The sequence below is a fragment of the Halichoerus grypus genome, chromosome 2 (assembly GCF_964656455.1).
Source record: "Halichoerus grypus chromosome 2, mHalGry1.hap1.1, whole genome shotgun sequence".
Classification (NCBI taxonomy): domain Eukaryota; kingdom Metazoa; phylum Chordata; class Mammalia; order Carnivora; family Phocidae; genus Halichoerus; species Halichoerus grypus.
In genome coordinates, this window is record NC_135713.1 from 127,565,146 (window position 1) to 127,584,838 (window position 19,693).

A 19,693-nucleotide genomic window follows, 5' to 3' on the forward strand; every position below is an offset into this window, starting at 1 on the left:
ATACAGCCAACCTTGGCACACAGATCTTAAATCAAGATTTAATTTCATTTAGACAAATATAAAATGTGCCTTTTCTTACACTGCCAGTGTCGTGGAAAGACTGGCTGGCTTTCTTCTTGTTAGGCATGATACTTAGCAAATTAAATTATTTAACACTCAAGCCCTATGAGATAATCATTACCATTAATCCTATTTTATAGATGAATAAACTGATGCTTAGAGAGATCTGTCCAAAAATTTGCAGCTAGATTTTGGCAGAGGTAGCACAATACAATTCAACAACTATGCTATCAATTTTGGGGAATTGGGATGGTAGAATAGGGAAAAAATGGGCTTTGAGATCAGAAAGATCTCAAAGATCTCAAAGATCAGAAAATGGCTTCTGGAGATTAAATTCTGCTTCTACTAGTACTATCTACTAGTATACCTAAAACATCAATTTCCATTCTCCTTTCCATTCCTCCCCTCTTTGCTAGAAAGAGAAGAGCAGTAAAAACACATATATTTGGAAGTCACAGTCAAACTTCACACGTATTTTTGTCATAACAAATACTACGAATGGGATTTGGAAATGAGAGGAAAATGTCTTAAATATCAGCTTCAGATTGCTCACTTAGGAAAATCAAGGTTTACCTTACCTTTTACGAGGGGGCAATTCTCAGGATGTCTTGAATGTCAAGTTAAGAGCACTTGTCAAAGTTTCTGGCTTATTGGAAGCATGTATTTAGTGGCTGCAGGTAATTTGCTCATGCTTGAGAACCATAAAGACCAATGGAAGAAACATGGGCTCTGGAGTTCAACAGAACAGAGCTGTGATCCTAGTCTTTCCCCTTACTAGCTATAGAACTGTACAAAAATTCTTCACTGCCAGGGGCTTCATTTGCTTCATCATATCTTCACAGAATGATTTGAGAATAAAGTCAGATAAAACATGTAAAGCACCCTGTAGAATACTCAATACAGTGTAAAAATTTGGTAGCTCAATAAGTGGTTATTATTTTTATTTTCGTTTGCTTTTCTCATCTGTTAAATCTAGATGAGGCTTCCGTAAACTCAAAGGGAGAGCTGAGATATACTTTTTTCCCCCAAAGATTTATTTATTTATTTGAGAGAGAGAGCGTGGGGGGAGGTGGTAGAGGCAGAGGGTGAGGGAGAGAGAGAATCTCAAGCAGACTCTCTGCTAAATGTGGAGCCTGATGCCGGGCTCAATCCCACAACCCTGAGATCATGACCTGGGCTGAAATCAAGAGTTGATGCTTTAAGTGAACCATGCAGGCACCCCAGGGAGAGGTGAGATACATTTTTAAAGGTCTATAGGTGCTGCAGAGAAAGATTTCTTGATTAATATGGCAGTTTTCTCACTATTGTTTTTTTTCTAAAGATCTTATTTTGAGAGAGCGAGGGGGAGAAGCAGAGTCTGCACTGAGCGGGGAGCCCGATGCAGGGCTTGATCCCAGGACCCCGAGATCATGACCTGAGCTGAAGGCAGATGTTTAACTGACTGAGCCACCCAGGCGTCCCACTTTGTGTGCTTCTGTTCAATAACTATTTCTTGGACATTCACAGGTCCTGTGCTAGGCTGTAAGAATTTAAAATGGCTAGAAGTCAAACTTGCTTTCAAAGAGAGGACTCCTGAGTAGAAAGGAACTTGGTCTGATCATAAATTCCTTAAATACACACAGGGTCTTCCTCACCTTTTAACTCCTATGGCACCTAAGCACACTGTCTGCCCTGAGCTTAGGAATGCTCTGAATTTAATTGAGTTTCTGCCAGAGTCCCATTTCCCCATAGCTTATGTCCAGATTTCTCCCACAATATCCCATAGTCCTTTATCTGTGGCATACAAAGATATCTGGAATAGTTCCAGAGATGTTTTTTTCTTATTTTCCTCAATTAAGCTAATGTCATTTTTCTAGATTTAAATGTGCCATCTATGTCCCTACAAAACCCATCATCCATTAAATCCTTTCATATTCCAGAGAATTCATCTCTGTATAGAAAAAATAATAAAAATAAAAAAGGAAAGGTTAAAAGCAGGAGAAGGTGAAGGAAGAAGAGAATTACAATAATGAGATACAGAAAACAAGTTCTTGTAAGAATTATCAGTGAAGACATAATTATTATGCATTAACAGCTGATAGCTAGCATTAGGGCAAGGAAGCTGTCTGTATTCTCTAAGTACTTCAGACAATGTGGTATTCATTTATAAATTCTTGACAGCTCTTTAGATAAAGTGTGTATAATAATTTTCCAGCAATCCATTATCTGCCTGAATGTGCTTTAATTTAAAGTTAGAATATATTTGAAATAATTTCCCCAAGTCTTAAACATACTTCCTTTCAAATAAATGACCTACATTTAAAGGATCATTAAAAGAATTAAAATGAGTCAAAAAGTTCCTGTTTTCCTTCTTTGGTTCTCCTCTGTTCTATCTATAGGTCTCTGAACAGTGTTTCTGGCTTGATCAATTGAATCTGTTTAATTGTTTTGAAAAACACATTCAGCCCTCAGGAAGGAACGTCTACCATCATCCAGCCCAAGCTGAGGCTGTGTGAATGTGCTGAGAAATTCTGGTGAGGAAGTGGTGCAGCCCTGGACTAATAATTAATTGAAAGTTACCAAATGAAAGCACCCCAGTAGATAATACAAAGAGACAGATTATCATATACACTCAAAGTTGAACTCTCAAGGTTTTTCAAAGAATCTATAAACAACTGAAATTGATTTTCTGTTTTTTTATGAGATGACCCCAGGCAGCCTGCTCAAGAGCAGGTTGTTCAGAGTAGCCTCTTTACTAGCTGCCAGGGAATCAGTTTTATCCCCATCCTGAGGGATCCTACAAAATGCTAAAGAAACCTCACTGGTCCTAGACTACTGTAGGTTTTTTTTTTCCCTCTATTCATTTTCTTATAAATCCTGTTTTTTTGATGATAGTACACTTCCTTACCTATGAATAAGCTATTATTCTGTTTGCAGCTAACTAAAATACCTGAATTGTTCTTCAAAACTCCCAACACAAGTAAGCAGCTCCATTATAAGGGACCGGGCTTTCTCAAGAGCCATAAAATAGTAATTAAGTATCAAGTACTGACAAAAAAGATTAGGCTATTGAAAACTATGAAGCAAGTTAATTAGGACTCATCATTTCACATTTACATCTCACTTTCTGGTTTTACTTGGTTGAAAGTAAACTCCACTAAAAAACAAAATGAAAAATAGTAGCAAGATAGTAGGATAGGGTCACCTTAAGTGCAATATGCACTGGGGAATCTTCAACTAAGCATTTATTTATTTACTTATTTATTTATTTATTTATTCATTCATTCCATTTTTTAAGATTTTATTTATTTATTTGACAGAGAAAGAGAGAGAGAGCATGAGCAGGGGGAGGAGCAGAAGGAAAGGGAGAAGCAGATTCCTGGCTGAGCAGACAGCCAGACGTGGGGCTCGATCCCAAGACCCTGGGATCATGACCTGAGCCAAAGGCAGACACTTAACCAACTGAGCCACCCAGGTGCCCCAACTAAGCATTTAAACTCACAGGACTATCATAGGCCCTGTTGGCCTTAGTCAGCTCGGGAAGAGAGAGGATGAGAGAGAAGAGCTGCACCAGGCTGCTTCTTTGGAAGTAGTCTTTGCAGCAGTCCACACAACCAACCAGTAGCTGTCCTCTTTCCTCTCTCACGTCATCCCTGTAAAAGAAAAATTACACTGGTCACTTGTTAAAAATAATAGCATGGAAGACTTTATTCAAGACTATTGCAATAAGGAAGAGAGAATGAACTCAACTCTCCTGAAATAGAAGATGGGAAGATTCAGAACAATTTTTTTTTATTTGAGTGTAGTTGATAGACAAGGTTACACGAGTTTCAGGTGTACAACATAGTGATTCGACAAGTTTATACGCTGTGCTATGCCACAACTCTACCTACCTTCTGGTGCCACACCAGGCTGTTACAATAGCATTGACTATACTGCTTATGCTGTGCCTTTTATTTCTGTGACTTATTCATTCTATCACTGGAAGCCTGTCTCTCCCATTCTCCTTTACCCATTTTGTCCATCCCAACTCCCTCCCCTCTGGCAGCCATCATTGAATTTATAGGTCTGACTCTGCTTTTTGTTTGTTTGTTTATTCATTCGTTTTTGTATATATGAATGAAATCATATGGTATTTGTCTTTCTCTGTCTGACTTATTTCACTTAGAGTAATACTGTCTGGGTCCATCCATGTGGTCACAAATGGCAGGACATCATCTTTTTAATGGCTGTGTAATATTTCATTGCATATATATTCCACATCTTCTTTATCCATTTGCCTACTGATGGACACTTAGGTTGCTTCCATATCTTGGCTACTGTAAATAATGCCACAGTAAACACAGGGGTGCATATATCTTTTTGAATTAGTGTTTTCATTTTCTTTGGGTAAATACCTAGTAGTGGAATTATTGGATCATTTGGTATTTCTATTTTTAATTTTTTTGAGGAAGCTCTATACTGTTTTTCATAGTGGCTATACCAATTTACATTCCCAGCAACAGCATACAAGAGTTCCCTTTAACCGCTGGGGTGAGCTTAAGCAGGGAGGTTAGTCAATACGATTAGGCCACATTATTTGATCTCTGTTTGCTAACTATCCCTTATAGCCCACTGAAGTTAGACTCCTACCCTCGAAATGAGGCTGGGGTCAGGCGTCCTATCTTTCTTGATGATTACATTTCAAAGGGAAGCTCCCAGGTCCTGGAGAAAGATGGTCCTAGGTTATAGAAGATTTACATCTCAGAGGTAGAGGAAGAATTTACAATTCCAAGTTCTCTAAAGTTAATGCTCTAAAAATAGGGAGGTCAGGGGCCCATAGTCAGAAAGGAATCTGACCAAAGTTCATTCAGCTGAGAGGAGTGTAAAACCCATCTTGGTCACCCTGGGTGACAGTTCAAGTACAATGGAATGAATTACACTGGCTTAAAAGCTCCTGACCCACAGGATCCTGGATTTCTACAAACAATCCCATAGGTCCCCAACAAAGAACATATCCAACTATAAGAGTCACCATATTCAGGGAGATCCACAGTTGTGGCTCCCTATCAGATCTCTAACTTTTTCAGTCCAGATATAATTTACCAATGATTCCTAATAACACAATTGATATTTTATCTTTATTGGGAGGAAAAATTCAGAAACTTAACTGGGAGTCAAAATCTTATGTAGAAGAATGGACTTCTGTCATCCTTCACTCTTGGTAGGTATCATAAAAATGCTGTATTTTACTTATTTGCTTTTTCTCCAAACACCCTTTCTAATCTTCAAATAACATGAACATTCATGAGAACACAGAGAATTATGCACACACATCTACACATCCGATCTGTCATCCTGTTCTCCACCATTCAAAACTGGCTAAAATCCCTTCTTAGTGAAAGGTCTCTTGAGTTTCACTCTTTTGTAATTTTATAAGTTAAATTACTGTGTGACACATGCTACTGGTTATGAATATACCCTTAGCTCTCTCAGCGTTCTAATTTTCTATTTCATATTTTTTATTTCTAATTCATTTATTCTACCTCAGAAAGCAATCCTCCATAGGCACAAATATTTGTGTATTGATTAAAGATTTCATCCATTCAATCTGTGTTCATCCAGTTTATACCCACAGTGGCCAAACTCTCTTTCATGCATTATGTAATATATGTCCCTTCTGTTGTGGGAGTTGATGGTTGGAGTGCCATGGATCTAATTTCTTTCTAACACAATTTGACAAAAATTATCATAAGAGATATATACTGGGATAATAAAATAGAAAATGAAAAATGAAAACAAATGTGTTAGATGTAAAGGTTAATGTAATTGCTATAACTATACCCCAGATTTAATTGTGTCTCCTAGGAGTTAGCTAAAAAAAGTAAATATAGTATCACAATGTACATTAAAAGAAGTTGAAACAAAATATTTTTTTACTGAGAAAATGAAGTTTGGTTTCTTTAATTTTTTTCTCTTAATAAATCCTAAAATAAATTTCTTTTTTTTTTTTTTTTAAAAGATTTTATTTATTTATTTGACACAGAGAGAGACAGTGAGAGAGGGAACACAAGCAGGGGGAGTGGGAGAGGGAGAAGCAGGCTTCCCACTGGAGGGAGCCCGATGCGGGACTCGATCCCAGGACCCTGAGATCATGACCTGAGCTGAAGGCAGACGCTTAACCGACTGAGCCACCCAGGCGCCCCCTAAAATAAATTTCTTACCAGGAATTTTATATAGGGAATGTTGTTGCAAAAACTGACTGTTAGCATACATTTTATAAAATACCTGCCTGAGAAGTAAAGATACAGTATCATTCAGTTGTTTCTTAAAACAGTCTTGAATAAAAACTTGAGCAATATGTGAATGTACAAGTTATTAAAAGTACTTCTATAAAGAGCAAAGGCAAACTAAGCATAGAATATGACCAAGAGTAACCAAGAGGTGACGAATGGTATCTCCCTTTCAAAACCCTTTCCCAAATGGAATCCATGTCAGCCAGATGAAGAGCAGGTGACATGATGTTGCATATATGTTTTAATAATGTGATGAGTACAGTGAAGTTGCTAATTGCTGCTTGAGTGAAAATCTGTATACTTTGGAGATCAAGAGAGCAGACTGTAGGGTTCACATGGTTTTGCTGTTTAAAAAAAAATCAGGGGGATGGGGTAACCGGGTAATGGGCATTGAGGGAACGTGATATGATGAGCGTGTTTTACTCAACTGATGAACACTGAACACTACATCTGAAACTATATGTTGGCTAGTGGAATTTAAATGAAACAAACAAACAAACAAACAAATGTAGTTGCTATTCTCCCACAGAAGAACACCTGTATGGAGGTACAACCCAGGAGTAAGTGCATGCACGACCAAGACGTACTTTTGGGAAAAGCCTTGGCCCTCATTCAGCACTTGATCCACCAAATGTTCAAATGAGTTCCTAGAGATCAGCCTCATAGATTTTGGGAGATGCTGGAACCAAGAAATGTTTTAATGTGGGGTATCAACAGTCACAACCCTATAGATGGGGGCAAATGTCAATTGTTCCCCATTGGTATATATTTCTGATCTCCATGATTTCAGGTCATGCACGCCAGAATTAATTAGCTACAAATATACTTAATTCTCTGATCAGAAAACTAGTTTCCTTGCAAAGTAGAGCTACTCATCACTGGTTTTGCATATTTTGAAGAAAATGTGCAAAAGGAAATGTTTGTTTAATTCATATTGTGGGATTCTTTGCAGCGGTCAGTGGATGGCAACGCTAGTTCTCTCTTGACTTGACTCCTGGCTCATGATGGTAAACAATAATGTCAGTACACAGCAGCGAATGTTCTATCTTCTTTATGGACTGAGGGCATAGGTCCAGTTCATTTAAAAGGAGTATCAAACAATAAACTTATAAAATTAATGGGTGAAAATAGTGCTGAGAGTCATTCGTCCTTGCCCTAGTTCTTGTGGTATTATAAAAATATATATTTTACAACATGCAACAATATTCAAGGCCACAAATCTGGTCCTTTTTATAGTTAGTATGACCGGCAGAGCTGAACTGAGTGAAAAAAATTAACCTCCTCCTTATATAAGCTACTCATTTGGTATACAAAGAAGTCATTTTGTATCAAAACACAGATCACAATCACTCAGAAGAAAAGCTGATTTTGTCTGGTAAACTGTGGAAAATAAATCAAGGAATAATGTGAGGAAAAAAAGACCTAGATTAGTCATAGCTGATCTCCCTCTACAGTGAATTTAATTTACTCAGCAGTGTTAATTCTCAGTAACCCTTTGTAAAGAGCTACTTTCGTCAAAAGCAGTTCTACATTTTATTAACTTAGTTAACTAACTTAAAGAGGATAATAAAAATTATCTCTTAGATAAAATTGAGGAAAAACACATACAGGATTTAAGTGGCTTGCCCATATAAAAGAGGGGGCATTTTCACTTTCAATTTTGTGGAGCTTCCATCAGTCAGTGAAGTTGTTGTATCTGTTTGATATGTTGATATTCTGATTTCTAATTTTTTGAAAGCCCCCTCTTATGCAGTAGTCATTCTGCATTAAGTCAGCCTTCTGCAAGACTCGGACCTCCCACTATGCTCTAAAGACAGGATCGTGGTTCATTCCTTTCCCCATGATTCTTTTCATCGTGACTAACCAACAGGAGAGAGATGGTTCCAAAAAGCATCTGGTAGCTTTTTTGTTTGTTAGTTCCACAAATATTTGGTGGGTGCCAGCCACATACCAGGCACTGTGCTATTTGCTAGGGATAAAGCAACAAATTAGACAGATATTTGTCTTTGGCTGCATGAAGCTTATAATCTAGTAAAATAAAAGAACAAATCCCTAACCCAAAATTATCAGGATGGTGAGTGCTACTTATAGGGGAGTTCCAGGCGCTTTGGGAACAGGAAGTACTCCTTAACAAGGCTGACATGTAGGGTGAGCTGAGATTTGAAGGATAAGCAGAAGTTATCCAATTGTTCCATTCCCTAGTCTACATTTATGTGAAGGGACCCAATCTAAGAAAAAAAAGTTAAATGTTTCCATTTGTCAATTTATGCTTCTAAGTGTCCCAACCTACGCAGATGCCTTAACATAAACAATAAAGGATTAGGGTCAGTGGTTTTACATTCAGAGGTGCAGGTCTCCTGAGGGTTCTGAGCACGTGAAATTCTTGTTTCCATTTAGTCTTAACCTTAGCTCTTTGTCTATAAAAAAGCTTAAAGTGTCATTTGTGATTATTAAGGGCTTTTGGTATCATCTCTTCCCTACAACCTATTCTTCAACAAGGAAGGTCAACACAGAAATTCACACCTTCACTTTCAAACAGCAGTTCTCTCTCTTTTTTTTTTTAACTATTTATGTATTTATTTATTTTGATGTAGTGTTCCATGATTCATTGTTTGCATATAACACCCAGTGCTCCATTCAGTACGTGCCCTCTTTAATACCTATCACCAGGCTAACCATCCCCCCACCCTCCTCCCCTCTAGAACCCTCAGTTTGTTTCTCAGGGTCCACAGTCTCTCATGGTTCATCTCCCCCTCCAACTTCCCCCCTTCATTTTTCCCTTCCTACTTTTTTTTTTTTTTTAAAACATATAATGTATTATTTGTTCAAACAGCAGTTCTTAACCCAGGACACAATTCAGGGAATGCATAACTTGGGTGGGGAAAAATTACATCTATATTTTAATCTTTATTTTACTTTCCTAACTTCTAACTAAAATGTAGCATTTCCTTCATTATGAATACAAGCAACAAATCACAAAAGTATCAGCAGTAACTGTGACTTTATATAGACCAACAGAAATAAAAATATTTTCATATTACATATACAGGATATTATGTATACTATTTTATACTTGTTAAAGATACTTCAAGTACTAATTTTTTTTCACCACTACTTAGAAATTACAAGGGCTATTAGCCTTGGCACTAGATCATATCTCATTATGATCCTTCTACCTACAGCTACTCATAATGCACAGCTGGACAACTGCATGGCATCTAGTGGTGGTTCTATCACCAAGTGGTGGCAAGTTCTTCTAATGGTGACAGAAGCATCTATGCTGATATCTACAACTGTTCATTCATCAATACATACATGGAGATAAGCCATCTTCACTGTTTAAGTTGTGCAAGACTGGATGGTTCAAATGAGATTTCTTAACTTCCTGTAAAGACACACTCCTGTTTGTAATGTGACATGGGAGGGTGTAAATAGCTTTCACTCTGACATATCTTTTAAAAATGAATTTTAACTTTAACTTGCCTACTTTCTAAATGTACTGCCTTGTTATTTAATGTGTTAATAAAAATTCATAATTAATATTTTGATAACTGTAATACAGTAGGTTTCCTTTGTAATCTTAGGTATATTAGTTTATAGGTCATACCAAACTAGCTGAGAAAAATAAAGGTTAAGAATCCCTGCTGAAGGGAAAAATGAAGGGGGGGAAGTCAGAGGGGGAGACAAACCATGAGAGACTATGGACTCTGAGAAACAAACTGAGGGTTCTAGAGGGGAGGGGGCTGCGGGGATGGGTTAGCCTGGTGATGGGTATTAAAGAGGGCATGTTCTGCATGGAGCACTGGGTGTTATATGCAAACAATGAATCAAGGAACATTACATCAAAAACTAATGATGTAATGTATGGTGACTAACATAACATAATAAAAAAAACCAACTAAACAAAAAAAAAATAAAAAGTCATGTAAATGCAAAAAAAAAAAAAAAAAGAAATGGTAATGTTATGTTTCTAAAAAAAAAAAAAAAAGAATCCCTGCTTTACTTTTGCGCAGCAAAGGAAACAATCAACAAAACCAAAAGATAACCAGCAGAATGGGAGAAGATATTTGCAAATGACCTATCAGATAAAGGGCTAGTATCCAAAATCTATAAAGAACTTACCAAACTGAACACCCAAAGAACAAATAATCCAATCAAGAAATAGGCAGAAGACATGAACAGACATTTCTGCAAAGAAGACATCCAAATGGCCAACAGACACATGAAAAAGTGCTCAACATCCCTTGGCACCAGGGAAATCCAAACCAAACCTCAATGAGATACCACCTCACACCAGTCAGAATGGCTAAAATTAACAAATCAGGAAATGACAGATGTTGGGGAGGATTCGGAGAAAGGGGAACCCTCCTACACTGTTGGTGGGAATGCAAGCTTGTGCAGCCATTCTGGAAAACAGTATGGAGGTTCCTCAAAAAGTTGAAAATAGAGCTACCATATGATCCAGCAATTGCACTACTGGGTATTTACCCCAAAGACACAAATGTAGTGATCTGAAGGGGTACGTGCACCCCAAAGTTTATAGCAGTAATGTCCACAATAGCCAAACTATGGAAAGAGCCAAGATGTCCACTGACAGATGAATGGATAAAGAAGATGTGGTATATATATACAATGGAATATTATGCAGCCATCAAAAAATGAAATCTTGCCATTTGCAATGACGTGGCTGGAACTAGAGGGTATGATGGTAAGCGAAATAAGTCAATCAGAGAAAGACAAGTATCATATGATCTCACTGATATGAGGAATTCTTAATCTCAGGAAACAAATTGAGGGTTGCTGGAGGGGTGAGGGGTGGGAGGGATGGGGTGGCTGGGTGATGGACATTGGGGAGGGTATGTGCTATGGTGAGCGCTGTGAATTGTGTAAGACTGATGAATCACAGACCTGTACCTCTGAAATGAATAATACATTGTATGTTAAAAAAAAAAAAAAAAGAAGATAGTAGGAACGGAAAAATGAAGCGGGGCGAAATCGGAGGGGGAGACGAACCATGAGAGACTATGGACTCTGAGAAACAAACTGAGGGTTTTAGAGGGGAAGATAGGGGGTGGGGGGATGGGTTAGCCCGATGATGGGTATTAAGGAGGGCACGTATTGAATGGAGCACTGGGTGTTATACGCAAACAATGAATCATGGAACACTATATCAAAAACGAATGATGTAATGTATAGCAACTAACAAACATAATAAAATAAAATTAAAAAAAAAAAAAGAATCCCTGCTTTAGAGTAATGCTCACCTAGTAACACTGCAATTACAGTGCCGAAAGGAGTCCTTCCAGAGCTTCTGGAAGGAGAGAAATAGACTTATACTGGTAAACTTGTATGCTCCTGTAAAGAATATTTACCATATCTACCCAAAGTGACCTCTTCTAACCTTTACACAGACATATTTCTGGTATACAGATATACTATCATCAGCTTGGATTTTTAAAAACACTTTTATTGAAGTATAGCACACATGCAAAAATGTGTACAAATAATAAAATATAAATTATCACCAACTGAACATGCCATAAACTACCATCCAGGTCAAGAAAGGGAACATTCTTGTACTTCAGAATTCCCCGTCATGCCTCTTCCCAATCACTCCTCCTCCTCCAAGGTTACCACTCTCTTGACTTCTGATATGGTAGGTTAGTTTTGCCTGTTAGTGAACTTTATATAAATGAAAATAGCTATAAGATTCAGCCATGTTTATGTGTATAGCTACAGTCCATTCATTTTCTTTGCAGCATAACATTCTACTGCATGAATATGCCACGTTTCATTTATCCATTCTACGGTGGATGTACAATTGTACTGTTTCCAATTTGGGGCCAGTAGGAAAATGCTCCTATGAACATTATCATTCATGTCTTCTGGCACACATGGAAACAGCTAATTAAATGGTATGAAAATGCTGAATTTTGGTAGATGAATCAGTTTTCTCAAGTTGTTGTACAAAGTTATATAACTATCAGCAATGTACAAAAGTTACAGTGGTTCCATATCCTATCATTCTTTGACAATAGTATTATTAATCCTGTTATTTTTAGTTCTTATGAGGTGTATCTCATTGCTATTTTAAGAATATTTTGTACATAAGTTCTATGACAGAAATTAACATACCAGTTTTCTGAAAAACATGTTTCCATTTCAAACAACCATCACAGACAAGTTTTTCATTAAATATATGCATGATGACATAAAAATTAATACCATTTTCTCTTCTATTTTGTATAATTGGAGAAAGGGAAAGTAAATTAGTGGGTTTCTGTTACTTTCAGTAAGGACTTAACGATAATCCAGACCCACATGATGCCCGATCCCCAGGATCTCACAGTCAGAAGGAGGAAGTAGACGAATGCACAGGTGTTGATAAAGCAGTGTGACAAGAGTTTAAAACACGTAAAATGGCACTGATCCTGTTTTAGGGGGTCTGGGAACTGAGCTCTGAGCTTAGACATAAATGGTAAGTAAGTTCTGGACAGGTGATCAAGAGGGGGTTATGGAATTAGAGACAAAGGAAACTGCTAATAAAAGGGGCCACCACCACCACAAACTCCCTGAATATCTGAAAAGCATCTAAGGTCAAAAGTTCTAGAGCGGGCAAGGGGGACACTGTGGGCAGCACAGCAGGCGGGACTCTATGAGACTTCAATGCATGTGTGCATGGACACACCACCTTTCCATTGTTTCTGCACCCGCATCATGCTGGTATTGCTGGGTCCCCTGGTGCCACAGCCCAGCATGGATAAATAGCTCAGAGAGTGACAGACCTGTAGAGACGCTGGAGTAGGCAATGAAGTAGAATGAAGCAGATACTTCCCCCATCTGCCAAAACCAATCTGAATGAAGACATCTCAGGGGACTCCAGGGTGGTTTTCTGAAAATTCCAAGGAAAGCTTTTTCTTTTCCTTCTCCACCCAAATGACTTATTTTAGCACGTATAACTTGAAAATTAGATACAACTTCAGGAAAAGAGGAAGAATGTCTAAATTGAGATATACTTTCTGTCACCCAGTGGACTGGAAGTTTAAATTAGATGCTAAGTGGTTATGAGCAGTGGTTATTACTTTTTTAAAAGTTTTATTTATTTAAGTAATCTCTACAAACCGTGTGGGGCTCAAACTCACAATCCCGAGATCAAGAGTAGCATGCTCTTCAGACTGAGCCTGCCAGGCGCCCCAAAGAGTTACTTTTATTGCACAGTAAGGGGAGTAAGATTTGCATCTTCCACAGTTTGAGTGATTTCTCTCCAAACTGCTTGGCAACGCATTTGTACAGTGGGTTAAAGATTCTCTAGGCAGGTGTGGAGGAAGGACAATAGGAAAGAATGTGGGAGAACATAGCAAAAAGTACAGTTTGATAACAGTCCACAGAATCAACTTCATAGGAAAGAAAATGAAAACAGAGAGAAGCTAATATGTTTAAAAGAAGCAGGCAGGCCAAGGAGGTCCTGGAGCACACCATGAGACTACCCAGGTCAAGAGTAATAGCACTGAGTAAGGGAGGCCGAAGAGAGAGAAGTAAGGTCAGAGAGCAGAATGTTTCTATAGTGGCAGTTAAAAGCTTGAACTTGGAGTAGACATCTTTATTTTTCAATCGAAGCTCTACCATTAGTCACCCTATAACTTTGAGTAATTCACTTGACCATTTGGAGCCTTGGTTTCCTGCTCAGTAAAATGGGGTCATTGTAGTGTCTACCTCAGAGAGCTGAATTCAGAATTAAATGAAACAATAAATCTAAAGGTAATAGCTCAGGGCCCTGGCACAAAATAAGTGTTTAATCAGTGGTAGTTACTATAATGGATAAAGTAATAACTGTTATAGGATTCAGAGTGTACAATACCCACAGTGTGGACAAGGGAGTGTCCTTGGCTGATGTGGAAGAGCAGGGTAAGACTTTGGCACTGAGGGGGTCAAGAAGATCATGTTGGATGGCAATCCCTATAAACTGTGATGTCACACAGCACAGTGGCATGATTTGGAGTAGAGAGGAATTCTGTGGTCTGGATATCAAAATGTACATTAGCCAACAGAAGTGACCAAATAGTCAGCAATAATCACGTGGAGGAAAAGTATGAGCATCAAGGAGCAGGAATTTTTTGGAGGGGGGTGGGGAGAGTGGAAGAAGGGGAGTTCAGAAGGGACACTGGGGAACCAAGAGATGTGAGCTTCACTGCTCAGGGCTTCTGTGGCACCTGCAGCATGGGGGGCACCTGTGAGAAAGAGCAGCATTCACCTGAAAAATATGCAAGAGTACGTGTCCTCAGGGAGAACCAGGTTCAGTTGAAGCAATAATGGGATGAAGTGTTCCAAAAAGCAGGGAAAGGGTAGTAGAATTTGTTTACTGTGGAAAAAAAAAAAAAGCAGAGGGCACCTGGAAAAATTGGGAGGATGGAAAATAGGAGGTTGGGAGTGAAGGAGGGAGCTCTGAGCAGTGACATCCATCAGAAGCTCTCTGTAAGACCCTCCAAGCCACCTGTAACCCATTTAAAGACCTTTTTAAAAGACCTCTCTGTGCTGTCAGGGTTGAAAAGGCAAAAATGCATAGAGCATAAACATACACAGATTAAAGAGAAATTGGGAAGAAATTCAAATGCTAATTATCAAATCAGTTCATTTGATAATACTTGTCCATAACTCCCACTCTTCAACATCCCAATAAAACCCTTTCCTAATGAAATAACTACAGTGTTCTATCTCAAAAGCACCAGAAGTTACCTAGGCACATCCTATTCAATACAAGCACTGGTTGCTTTGCTTGGCAAATCCCAGAAGCTGTGAGGCAATGATTGGTTTTAGCAAACCACTTTAGATACTTCACTTCCTAAAGTTTAAAAAGTTTGGTGTTTAGACGGTCTTTGAGCATGCTTCACATCTATTGAGAGGTCTTTGCATTGTCCAGGACACGGTTTCATCTCAGTGCCCTAGATACCTTTTAAGGAAACTGGAGAAATTTGCCTGTCTGAAAAACACGACTGCCAAAGTCAACTTTGTGGCTTTGCTTCAAATTCCAAGAGCTTTTCAAACAGTAGGGTTGATGCTGCCAAGACCAAGTACTGCATATGAAGTGAAAGAAACATCCATAACGAGGGATACAAATGAAGATAAAATCATTGTTTCAGGAAAAATAAATAAGGCAGTTAGGAGGGATGTTGTGATAGGATCTGTTCCCTACTTAAATTCATTATTTTGCTACCTCCAGATAAACTGACAGCACGAGGTAAGAGAGATCATTCAGCCTGTGGAGCAGAGAGAAATTTTGTTAAAAAGAAGCAGGGCAGACATCTTTCTGCCAGGACAAGCAACTTCAGACCAGGGGAAACTCTCTTCAGCTCAGTCAGACATTTGGAATAAATCACTGGCTGCTGGCTGGAAATAACTTTTTGGGCAAGATTTCCTGAGACACTAATATTATGCTCGGAAATTCAGTGCCACAGAACAAAGAGAGCACTGTTGCAGAGTTCTGCCACGAATCCGGTGCACCTGGCCCCTATGCTGGGAAGCCAAGGCCCTTGAGACTACCTGAAGTTGCAAGGATCTCTCTCAGTGAGCACGAGGAACTACTGCATCTGGACTTGGTTTGGAAGAGAGAGTGTGGGAAGGACATGGACCTGAGAGTCAGGCAGAGCTGCACTGAAGTTCTGTCTCATCACTCACAATGTGTGTGATCTTGGACCAACTCTCTGAGAATGAGTTTTAGTTTCTTATATGTAAACTGGGCCTAGTTCCTGGCAGGAGTTACACGAGATACCGAATGTAAGGCAACTGGAAAAACTTGCAGTTTTTAGAAAATACTAAATAGTATTTATCATATGAATAAAGCCCCAAATCTACATGCCTACTGGGGAAAGGAAGAGGATATCCATTATTAAGCAATTTTACTGTTAGCTGATCACGTTTTCACATTAAGTTCAGAAGAATTCACAAGACAGTTCTCTAATTTTGGTTCCAGCACACCTTCTAACTGTTTCAAAAACCACGAGTACAGAGGTTCTGGAGTGGGATCCCTTCTGCTGCTCAGCCAAAATTCAGGCCTTCAACTAGTCTGAGTCCCCCGTGCTAGACTCTGAAGCTTGCAAATGACCACTACGTCTAGTATTTGGAGAAATAAATGCTTCCTGAAAGGGAATTCTTTTTCCCTCTTTTCTTTGCTCCTCTCCTCCAAAAGCCCCACCTCCTCTTAGCCTCCAGTAGAGGATGTTGATTAAATGGTTCTAGTTGATTTCATTATGAATATACCCAAGTGGGAGTGCGAAAGAGAATTCAAAGGTCCCCGGAGCCTAAGGAGGTAATCAGTCTTTTTAGACTGTGAAGATAAACCTTCTCTCAGCAGTTCTTTTGTGAGTCATATTTAAAAATTTCAATCCCTTCCTTAACTATGAGAGCTTTTTTTTTTTTTTTTTAAAGATTTTATTTATTTATTTGACAGAGGGATAGAGAGAGAGTACAGGTAGGCAGAGAGGCAGGCAGAGGGAGAGGGAGAAGCAGGCTCTCTGCTGAGCAGGGAGCCCCATGTGGGGCTCAATCCCAGGACCCTGGGATCATGACCTGAGCCGAAGGCAGACACTTAACGACTGAGCCACCCAGGTGCCCCAGCTTTAGTTTTCTAGAGTTGTTCTGGGACTGTGCTTTTTCTCTGTTAAAAGTGACATGTTCCATGCATGCCTCCTAGAGATAGAGCAGGTATAATCTACTTCTCAACACACTCTGGCACCTTCGGTTGTCTCCCAAGGCTCTTTCACAGTCTCAAGTACACACATTTATCTAATTACAGCAGCACCTCCAAAAATCTTTAGATTCCAACATCCCTCTTCCTCAATCGATGAAATAAAACTTCACTTTAGAAAAACCCTATGAAATTTATTCCAGTGAGGTAAACCTGAAGAAAAGCTGCCTTACCTTCCTCAGCCAAATGTAACTGACAACAGCCATGACTCCTCACTCTATGCTAAAGGGTATCCTGCATGCAAGGTACAGCATAACTAATCTTACTCCTTTCACTCAGTTCAGAATAACCCACATTTACCAGGTACACACAGGGTTTTGAAATACCAGCATAATATGGTTTCTTAATGTATAAATTAATGAAAAGTGAACTTTTGAAGAATGCTCTGGAAATTTCATGGCATTACAATTCTATTCAGTGCTTCTCATCTTTTGCACAGCCCATGTCCTATTTATGGAGAGAGAAGGCCATCCTCCTCTTTTCTGAACTTAATTCCTAACTCCATCTCCATTCTCTACTTCTGGATTAGGCACATGAGAAGCTGCCTCCTTTTACTCTTTTTTCTCTCTGCAGCTTCATGCTAGTACACGGGTAATATATTAAGAAAGTAACTACACATTGCTCCTCAGTCTGCTGATGACAAAATTGGCTGACTACCTAGAAGAGGTTTAGGTTGTGCCCAATGAGCACATCTATTTCTGACTTGACTGTGGAAATTTGAGCATGCTATTTTGGATGTGTACTTAATTGTCTTACTCCCACAATTTCCTGTGGAAATTCTAGTCCACAATATGTCCAAGATACAGGTTGATCTCTAATTAAAAAAATATGATAGTGACTGGAACCAATATTGCTTTGCACAACATTACTTAGCCTAGCCTGTGGCTGCACTGGTCTCTTGAGATATATCCTGAAACTTATGAGCCATAATTCCAAGCAAATTGACCAGTTAGTTTTGCAAGGTTTAATCTAACATTGCAGGGCCCTGAAAACATTGCCTTTAGGACCCAGTTCATTCCAAATGCTGTGAACCTTTTGCAACTTTTTCAACATTACTCTATGATTTCCCAGACAAATGGAGCACTCCATTTATTTCATATCCCTCTTACACTGGTTACAAAAATAGGCCCTTTTTATTGAGGGAAGCCCTATGAATTTGCTTATTAGAAATGAGAAACATCTCTCTCCTGCCCTCTCAAAAAAAAAAAAAAAATCCAGGAGGTTCTCAATCACTAATTTTTCCCTATGGGTCACTAATATTTCAACCTGACTCCACGACATCGTCTACAGTGACCACTAAGATGTGAACTCCTCTACCCAGTTCTTGTGTGTGTGCGAGTGTGTGTGTGTGAATTCTTAGTAAGTAGTCTTGGTTTTTTCCCCTTCCATTCACTTTGCTGGTAATAACAGGAAGACGAGAGGGCCCTGCTGCCTGAGGTCTGCTGACAGGGCCTGGCTGTATTTGGCTTCCAACAACATTTGATTGATCTTTATTCACTTCTCTGTACAAGTTCCATGGGCCATTTCTCTACTATTTTAAGTGAAACTTTATTCTAATTTCAAAAAATGAGAAGTCTTTTATCCCACTTTGCTGGAGAGTGAAAACACTGGCAATGCATTCTCTAAAATCCTAGGGACTTTTTTTTTTTTTTTAATTTTTGACAAACAGATGGTTGAAAAAAGGTACCTCACAGTTGTTATATTTTGCATTTTCATGATTAGTAGTGAGAACAAACATAATTTCATATGTTTACTGGCCACTGTTTGTTTTTCTCTAAGTGATGATTCAGAGCCTTTGCCCATATTTCTATTGAGCTGTCATATTTTTTTTATTTTGAATGAATATATCAACTGTTGGCAAGAGTGTAGAAAAACTAAAACAGACATATACTGATAGAATAAAACTGTCACATGCACTTTGTAAAGCAATTTGGCCATACTTTCTAAACTTTAAACATGAGAGTATACTATGAGCCAGCAATTCCATTTTTAGAATCTATCTTAAGGAAAAATCTCCCTCATGTTCTTAAAGAGATATATAAAGGATATTCATTGCAGTAGTCTTTGGACAGCACAAATTTAGAAATCAATTAATTGTCCCTAATTAGAAACAGCTAAGTAAATTATTTGCTCCACATATAAAGACAAAGAATATCTAGAATAAAGAACAAGTAATTCATGAATACAGTATTCTTATAAAAAATCATAATGCTATACACAAAACTAAATCTCTCTTTTATTACTACTCTAAATCCTAGGTCCCTTATAACAGGTAACCACTATCAATTCCCTATGTACCACTCCTTATGTAGACTTTTTTCGACTTTCCTACTGGTTTTATCTCTCTTTTCTTCTTGACTTCTAGAATTTTTATATAGTCTTGATATGAATCCAATTTCCATTACATATATTGCTAATACTTTATCCTGGTCTGTTGTTTATTATATCATTTTAGCCTCTAATTTTGACATCCAATTTATTGGTTGTTTTCTTTACAGCTTTTACCTTTGTCTAGTAAGGTTTATGCTATCCTATCCCAGGTCATAATCATAGTCATATGTCTTCTACTATTACTCTTATAGTTTAGGTTTTTGATATAAAGCCTTTATCAAATATAGGAATTATTTTTGTGAAAAAC

General features: G+C 38.4%; 1 long non-coding RNA gene across 1 annotated transcript in view; it reads right to left on the reverse strand.

The window, feature by feature from the left end:
* The window catches only part of LOC118555634 (uncharacterized), a 354,728-nt gene that overhangs the window by 51,595 nt on the left and 283,440 nt on the right, over positions 1-19,693 (reverse strand). The window contains exon 2 of the long non-coding RNA XR_013445371.1: positions 3,542-3,692. This is a non-coding gene — a long non-coding RNA (uncharacterized LOC118555634). The remainder of the gene's footprint in view (positions 1-3,541; positions 3,693-19,693) is intronic.